This window comes from Phoca vitulina, unplaced genomic scaffold, assembly GCF_004348235.1.
Source record: "Phoca vitulina isolate PV1807 unplaced genomic scaffold, GSC_HSeal_1.0 scaffold75, whole genome shotgun sequence".
Taxonomy (NCBI): Eukaryota; Metazoa; Chordata; class Mammalia; order Carnivora; family Phocidae; genus Phoca; species Phoca vitulina.
Window position 1 is genome coordinate 3,257,030 of NW_022589778.1, and position 9,468 is coordinate 3,266,497.

At 39.1% G+C, this 9,468-nt stretch overlaps 1 pseudogene; it reads right to left on the reverse strand.

Annotated features, from left to right (window-relative positions):
• Positions 1–339: 339 nt before the first annotated feature.
• LOC116625249 lies at positions 340–8,851 on the reverse strand (annotated as a pseudogene).
• Positions 8,852–9,468: the final 617 nt, after the last annotated feature.

Consider the following 9,468-nt stretch of genomic DNA (forward strand, 5'->3'; position numbering starts at 1 on the left):
CACGGTAAATCCCTGATATTGTGTCTGTTGGGCATGGGTGAAGTGGGGATGCACTTAGGAATGGTGTCTCAAGCTGCAGTTAGTTGAAATCACAAAATATGCTGTGAAGCCACTACTCATCTTTGGGACATAAAAATTCAAACAGAAGAGAACATTTCATTTTTCGGAAATTTAAACTGTGCAAGGAAACCTGGAATTGGCTCTTGGGATACATATCTGAAACTTAGTCTTCATTACAACTTTCTGCATTGTTTTCTATTTAACAGGCTTCAAAGGTTACTGTTTCCTTGGTCTAAGATCTTATGTGACCAGGGATTTCAGCCTTTACCTCTCTTGTCTTCATGACGGCCTCCATGTTGTTCCCCTCACAGTCTTAGACACAATGTATACTTCTCCACCATGTGTTGTAATCAATGATTTTCGGGTAGGGTTGGCCTAAAGATTTCCTCAAGAAAGATCCTATCCCACTAGGTCACTTACTTGAATAACATGAACTGGTTGTAGACTGGCTTTTTCCCAGTTTGTGAGATGTCCTAAACTCCTTTGTGGTGGGTGTGTGGCTGGTTCTTTTGCAAGGAGAGGAGCTGTATCTGCTGGCCCCGGGCTGTACTGCCTTTTTCCTTTTAGTCTTCTCTAGGAGTTCCATGGCTACCTAAGGAGAAGCTGGAGGATGATTTTCAGATTGACTTGTCCTCACCTGTCCTGCAGTGACTTTCACCCCTCCTGTGGTAAAGAGAATTCCTTGTGTTTGGAGTTCTGTCTTTCTTTTTTCTTTTTTCCTTCCTTCCTTATAGGCTTAAGCACTGGGCTGGCAGTCTTTATGGTTCCCACTCCATTAAGTCATTAAGTCTTTGCTCTGCAAGGTTGAGATAAGCGGTCCTGCTAGAGAACTTTTAACTGTTTCTGCAGTACGTTTTATAGTTTTGCACTCATACCTATGCGCCCTTTGGAGAAAGAATGGAAGCTCCACCGACATGCTGGAAGTTCCTGCCAAGAATATGCTTGCAGTACCCACCATTAACATGGGGAAATGTTGACAGCACGCACCAGGGCCATGGTGGGTCTGTTTCCTGCCGAACCCTCAGTAGCTGCTCATGCCATTGCTCCTGAATTTATCTGTTCTGGGTCTGCAGACTTGGCTGCTGTCATGCTCACGGTACCTGGTTCTGGGACTGTGGAGTTCCCTGCTGCTGCTCCCCATTCTTGCTATAACTGAACAAATGGGGAGCTTATAATTGGAAGAAACTTTGAGATTAGCAAGTGTAATCTCACATTTGTTGCAGGAATTTCTCTAAAGTACACTTGCCAAATGATAATTTCTGGTTTGTGCGAACAGTTTCAATGCCAGAGAGAGTATTATTACAATAATTACTCACATACACTTATATTCTGCTTACTTGCACTAATATTTCTATTAAAAGATTCCTAGAAGTTAGACAGGGTTCAAGGGATATGCACACTTTACATTTTGATAGCTACTAACAAATTATACATGTGTGCCCAAACATATCCGTACCGATTTGCTATCATAATTCACCTCTAGTATTCCCAAGTCACTACAGAGGCCACGCACTTGGGTATGTCCTTTGGGTGCCGAACTGGCATGACACTGTATATACCTGTCACCCTCTATTTGACAAATAAGTGACTTTTTCCAAAATGGGCAGTTGGTCTTTCCTGTGCTTTTGAAGTGGAACAGAGCTATAAGTAAAATGCATGATGGGTGGCAGCCTTCAAGCTTGGCTGCAGATTCTCATGATCAAAGACAAAGGTCTTTACAAAATTCAAGCAAAGTTGCCTGGTCAGCTCTGAGGTCTCTGTATGCTTGTACTTTTTCTCTTGGTGACCCAGCCACATGTGGCATGCTTTTCACAGCCTGTTGCATGTTGCTCAGTAGCAGGACAGTAAGTGGTAGAAGGAAAGGCTCCTGGATGCACTGCCCACAGGAACCATGGGGACCTGGTTATTTACATCAGTCACTTCTCCTTTTTGCTGACCTGTGTAAAGATGGTTTCAAACGTTTGTGCATTCTGGAATACATCATTCCTTCCCTTGTATAGTTGTTAATGCAGGCCCACTATTAAGGTATTGAACATATGATTAAACTACTGCTTTGGGTGATGTGGTGCAGTAACGTAAATATCCATGGCTTTCTTTTTTCAAGACAGCTCTGTCTCCTGTAAGCCACAGACCTGGTAGTGGGGAGCGGATCATTTGCTTACTGCCCTCCCCCATGATTCTGTTTTTATGTTATACTGCTTTCTTTTATCTGTAGTCATCATACTCTTTATTTCAACAGCCATCCCCTTGGGGTAGAGCCACATCTACCTCCACAGGGCACGGGTGGATCCAGATGGAGACATGGCTAGGAGTGAGATGTACGTGTATCTCCTTAGTTGTTTTATAAAGGCGTTAAGAAATGAGAAAGCAGTGTTTAAAATTGCTCATATGGTGATCCTTTTTCTGTTCTTCATTCTTTTGTGTAGTTCTAAGTTTTCATCTGGTATCATTTGCCTTCAGCCTGAAGCATATTCTTGGGCATTTGTAATGATGCAGGATTGCTGGTGATGAATTTGCTCGGCTGTTTATCTGCAAATAAACATCTCCTATTTATCTAAAAATGTTTTTGTTTTGCTTTCATCTTTGAAGGATATTTTTTTCAGATTGAGATTTTTTTTCAGTACTTTAATCTTTTGTTTTATTATCTTTTAATTTACATTGTTTCTGATCAGAAGTCAGTGATAATACTTGTTTGTTCCCCTGTATGTAAAGTGTGTCTTTTATTGAGTACTTTTAAGATTTTCTCCTTAGCTTTAACTTTGATCTTCAGTGATTTGACTAGAATAATCTAGTCTGTGTTTATCTTGCTTCACATTTGTGAACTTTCTTGAGTCTGTAGCTTGATATCTTTTCATTAAATTTGAAAAATTTTTAGCAGTTATTTCTTCAAAAATTTTTTTCCTGGCCCAGTCTTTTTCTTTCACTTCCTGGGGTTTCACTCATGTGTAGGTTAGATCACTTGACATTGTCACAAAGATCACAGACACTCGGTTCTGTTTTTGTTGTTGATTGTTTAATCTTTTTTTTTGCTCTGTGTGCTTTAGTTTAATGTTCACTAACCTGTCTTAAGGTTCATTATTTTTCTTTAGTCTGCTGTTAAACCCATTCAGTGAATATTAGATATTGCATTTTTCACATTGAGAATTCCATTCACTTCTTCATAAATTTTTCTTTGTTAGGATCCCCTGTTCACTGATAATATTCATCAATTCTTTTAGTGTTTTGAGTATATCTATAATAGCACTTCTCTGTTCCTTCTAAGTCCAACATCTTTGTTGTCTCTTGATCTGTTTCTATTGACTGTTTTTTTTTTTTCCCCTACTGGTTATGTGTTACATTTTCCTGCTTTTTAGCAACATTCTTTTTTTTTTTTTTTATTGTATACTGGTCATTATGGATGCTACATTGTTATAAGACTAGGTTTGCTTATCTTCCTTTAAAGGAATTGAGCCTTGTTCTGGGGATCAGTTAATTTTTTGGTGGTTAGACTCATGCTTTGTGGGGATTTTAGAATTTGTTGAAGCAGGTTTAATGAAGTGTTTACTTGAGGACTACTCTAGACCTATTATTATACTGTGGCCTTTCTGGGATCTTAACTAAATACCTTGGTTTTTTCCCAGTATTTCTGCCTGGTTTCTCATTCTTCTATCTTGTAGCACTATGTACCCTCCAAATCTTACATCAGCTCACACTCTCAAGGAGCTGTTCTCTGCCAAGCCTTGTGGAGTCTTGTTTTCAGCATATGTAGCTTAGTATTTGGCCAAAGACTTAAGGTAACTCTTGGACAAAATTCTGTGGTTCCTTTACTTCTTAGCTCTTTCCTCTCTGGTACCCTTACATAACTTTAAGCCACCTCAGCATCTCTATATTGTGATTTTTGTTCCCTTTTCCTGGTGAGATTGTGGTTCTGTTTGTTTTCTATTTCCCTGTGATGCTATTTAGAAAGTGCCCCAAATTCAGCGTGAATGTAGAGCTCACTGTATGGTTCTCATCTCTTGAGAGTAATATCTCTGACCCACTTGTGGTTCAGTGACTGAAGACAGTTGTTGTACATATTTTATATATTTTATAGTTGGTCACAATTAGACAGTAACCTCAGTAACTCTTACTCTAGCATGCTATATCTTCAAACCTGATTTTGAGTCCAAACTGTACAAAAGTTCTAGTGTTGTGATCTTAGACAAGTTTCTCAAATTCCCTGTGTCTTGGTATTCCCATCTCTTAGAATAAGGCAGTGGTTCCCAATTAACTAGAAAACATGTAACATAGGCCTGCCACCATAGTTCATTAGTAAATGTCATGTGCATACCATCTTTCTCCATTTCTTTATTAGTTTCATCTTGACATAAAAGTACTGTGCTTAATTGACATAACTAACCCTTTCAGTTTGTTCTAACTCTTTAGAGACAGAGATCTGAAGAAAAGAAAGAGGTTTCTTGGGGAAAAGTCCTCCTGAGTCTGAAGTGCTTAAAATCCCATGTTTTACATGGCCCTATAAGCACTAATACCGAGGTAGTCTTGCCAGTCATAATCTTTTTCTTTGTATATGGAGGATTATCATCTTCCTGGGGCTTTTAGAGTAACCAATAGCATGCCCTAGGCTGAAAGGGAGATTTTGCCTAACTATGTTTCTGTGTGGAAGTTTTTAAAGGAGTTCAGGGACAGTTTAGTGCGGCAAGATAGGAAGGGTTTAAAACACTTTAAAAATTCTTATCTAGACTCCACAAGCTTTGACAACAGTCTTATTGGAAGGTTTTTGTTTTTTTTTTTTAATTTTAAAAACTGTTCTGAAGAATGAACATATTTAGAAACAGGCTATATATAGAATACATTAATGCAATGGAGAAATACTTCACAAAGGATTTATGATGTATTTTTAAGTGGTGCTCAGTTATAACACCACAACAGCCGTTGCAAATACATTTGCTTTAAGTTGCCCCATTGATTATAAATAGCTCACTGAAAATGCTAAGCAATTATATTGAAATGTGACATCCTTTTTGAACAACAAGAGGATATAGTTCTTGTTGATGTTAAAATTGTTTTATTCTGTAAATACATTGTTCTTGGTTTTCATAAATTGCTGCATGCTATACACAGTGGGAAAACATAAAGGGAAAATGATCCATTTTTTAGAATAGTAGTAGGACTTGAGGAAAAAAATCAAAAGTTTGTTCTTAACAATAACAAGTGGAGTTTGTTTCTCTGGCAACTCTAAAGAGCCAAAAAAAGAGTCTGTATTTTTACCTGTCTACCCTCCTTTCAACTGTTCATCCCATTATTGGTATTAAGTAAGCAAGAAATGTTTATTAAAAAGTTACTCTGTTCCAGGCCCTGTGCTAAGCTTAGAAGATGAAATATTAGCCACATAGATAAAGTTTCTGCTCATTTGGAGTTTACAGTTCAGCCAGTAAAACAGAAGACTAGAGAATATGCTGTGCAAAGATTCTGCTAACAGGATCACAAAAATGGTATATGCATAGCAATGAAACATTCTGGTCTGTGGGGATTAAGGGAAAATATATTACTTAAACTGAATTATCCAAGGGAAGAGAAATGCTAAGGGTCCTTCAGACTGAGGGAATAGCAGGTATGCAAGCCTGGAGGCAGGAAAATATGGCCAGATTAAGAAAGACATTTGGAAGTTCACCAATGTAGAATGGGTTGTAAAAAGTGGTCATGTTAAGGCTAGAGATGTAGGTATGAACGAGGCTTTGATGTCTTTTTAGGAGCGTGGACTTAATTCTGAAGGCAGTATGCAGAAACTGAAGCATTTTAAGCACCAAAGGAATTGCCATCTTATTTTAAGTGGATCATCTTGACATTATCAGCACCTGCAGACTTCTATACTGAAACAGAGTTAAATTTGGAGATTTATGCCACCCACTTGCTGAACGCAGATTAACCTAGCAAGATCCATTCCCACTGAGAGAGAAGGCTGTAGTATTTTGTGGGTTTAGGTTTGCTATCCATCCTACCCATCAAGGCCTTGAACCAGTTATTGCTATTGTTCTAGCTTAATGAGCCACCTGGTCAACATGGCAGGGTTCTACTTTAATTTCCGATTAATCTTCCAGTTTCCCTGCCCTAAACCATCCAACCCAGCCTCATTGAATAGAATCTTTGCTGTCTGCCTATTCCTCATGTCCTTCTTTTTCAATAGGGTAGGAGATGGTATTTCTTTATTTCCTATCACTACCTAGGGCTTTGAGCAAAACTGGATGGTCTCTTAAAAAGTGCATTATATACTAACAATGTTTGGACCAAATCCTCTCAGAATACATTTTTGTTTTCTTCTGTGGACCCATATGGGTCAGAGTAATTGTACTGTTTTGTATTTTTCTGGAGTTTGGGTATTTTTTTTTAAAAGATTTTATTTATTTATTTGACAGAGAGAGACACAGTGAGAGAGGGAACACAAGCTGAGGGAGTGGGAGAGGGGGAAGCAGGCTTCCCGCGGAGCAGGGAGCCCGACCTGGGGCTCGATCCCAGGACCCTGGGATCATGACCTGAGCCGAAGGCAGACGCTTTATGACTGAGCCACCCAGGTGCCCTGGTTTTTTTTTTGTTTTGTTTTGTTTTGTTTTGTTTTTAAGAATAGCTATACTGGGGCGCCTGGGTGGCTCAGTTGGTTGAGCGACTGCCTTCAGCTCAGGTCATGATCCTGGAGTCCCGGGATGGAGTCCCGCATCGGGCTCCCTGCTCAGCGAGGAGCCTGCTTCTCCCTCTGACCCTCCCCCTTCTCATGTGCTCTCTCTCTCTCTCTCTCTCATTCTCGCTCTCTCAAATAAATAAATCTTAAAACAAAACAAAAAAAAGAATAGCTATACTGGATATCCTTTTCCAAACTATACTCTCCCTTTCCCCATCCTTGCTAGTTGATATTTTCCAAACAATTGACTCCCTTTTTCTCTTTAAATGTATATCCTAGAGACTCATGGTATATGTAATAACATTAAATCTGACCCTATTAAATATTGATATCAGCCAGATAAGCCCACATTTATTCCAATTTCTTGAATTCTATAATCTGGACTGCCTGGCAATACACCAAAACTCCAAAAGACTTAGCCCTTGAGCAATGTAGTCCTAAAAGTTCCCCTAGAGCAACAGTGATGTTTAACAGTCCAAATGATTTATTTCGTGGGAGACTAAAATCATCCTAAAGCACTCATGAGGTTCTTACCATTTTGAGTCAAAACAAAACAGCAGATTAGAAACAATGGAACATACTAGTATGAGAGGGAAAAAAAATGACAGCTATCTACAGAAGAAGAACTCTAATTTACTTAATGGAAGCCCAGAAAATATAAAGCATTGTAGAAGATATGCAAAGCAAAACACTTACGTTATTTAGTAATGCACGTTAACAGGAATGAGACCAAATCACCGAGAAAGGGTTATATTTTGAATTATGTATTCTATTGAAGAAGTCGTGGAAATGTTGGTGCATTTTCAAGTGATTTTTATTATAAGTGGCTAAAATATAAACAGGTGGTACTTAAGGTATTAGAAATAATTGAATGGAAGATGCTTTGGATTTTGGACTCATTGTTTTGAATGGCAGCAGTATGTTATGTGCAACTCTGTTTCTCATATAAGATTTGAATGTTGTAAATAAGCCACAATTGAGTGGAAAGATGATAGGCATAGGTTTATAGTCTGTAGACTTGGGTATTCTGATTCTATTTCTTATCAGTTGAACGATCTCTGGCAAAATCTTTAACCTGAGCCTCAATTGCCTTATTGGTAAAATGAGAGTAATTAATAAGCACTTTGCTATAATGCTCTAAGGATTAAACACTGTAAATAAAGTGTCACTACCTGACCTGTGACTGCTAAATAAGTGCCACCATGAAAGATGGCAAAAATTGTAAAAGGCTAATAATTATTCTTAAGATAGTTTTACCCATCAGGGGACTTTTAATATCAGGGATATTAAAACAAGTTTCATATAAACACCCCAAGGTATATTCTGAATATTAATTGCTCTACCTATGGAAATGAGGCTGAACTTCACATTCCTCTAGTACAATAGGAGTTTAGACATTCTGCAGACAAGGGGACCAAGGTCCAAGAAGGATGAGAACCTTGCCTGAGAGCATACAGACAATAGCAAGTTTGTATCTCCAGCCTAGAATCTTTTTTTTAAAGACTTTATTTATTTATTTGACAGAGCGAGAGCGAGAGAGGGAACACAAGCAGGTGGAGTGGGAGAGGGAGAAGCAGAGTCCCTGCTGAGCAGAGAGCTCGATTCAGGGCTGGATCCCAGGACCCTGGGATCATGACCTGAGGCTAAGGCAGCCGCTTAACGACTGAGCCACCCAGGCGTCCTTCCAGCCTAGAATCTTTACTAAGCCTTCAGCCCTTCGAGGTTCATTTTGGCATCTTAAACACCTTGCTGAGCATTTCTACTTTGTGTTCTATCATTTGAACTTAGTCCAGAGGTGGCCTGTAACTTCTATGTGTGTGGCTTAGAGGGAAGCACTTGATAGGGGGTATAGAAAAAAAGTATCTTGACACTACATTTAAACACCAAACATATGATACACTGATATTAGACTTCAAGTTTTTTTTTTTTTTTTTTCTTCTGGGAATGGAATGTGAATCAGTACTAAAAAATCTCTTCCAGCCACCCTTAGCAATGCTATTGAATTAGCCATTCTTTTTGTCAAAATAAATCAGATCTAATTATCCACACTTCTTTCCGAGAGCTTGCTATGCTTTCACCTGGGCTTGACATTTCCGAATCATCCTTTTCTTTACCTATTTCTTCATTTGCTACATCCATTTAGCCGCTAAATTTGTTGATGCCCCTTTGAAAACCTCTCTTGTGTCCATTTCTCTTTAAGTTATTACCAGTATGGCTCTGGTCCAGGTGCTACATCTTTGCCAGTTAAATTGGTGCCAAAATCTTTTTTTTTTTTTTTTAAGATTTTATTTATTTTTTGACAGAGAGACACAGAGAGAGAGGGAACACAAGCAGGGGGAGTGGGAGAGGGAGAAGCAGGCTTCCTGCTGAGCAGGGAGCCCGATGCGGGGCTCGATCCCAGGACCCTGGGATCATGACCTGAGCCGAAGGCAGCTGCTTAACGACTGAGCCACCTACATGCCCTGGTGCCAAAATCTTTTAATTGGTGCCCTGTCCCACAACTCTCTCTTTCTCTGTTATTTGGTGCAGTGTTTTCAGACTAATCGTATGAAAACACCTCTTTCCTTTTGTCACCGCCTTCCTTAGAACCCTTTGCCGGGTCCTCCTGGCCTGTGGAATGAACCACAGACTCCCCGGAGCAGCATGCGCCCCTTCTCGCTTCTGATTTCTTTTATTTCACATTATTGTTCTTTCTAATTTGTTATGACAAATACTTAGTTCTTTTATTCTTTTAATTCTTTTTTCTTACATGAATG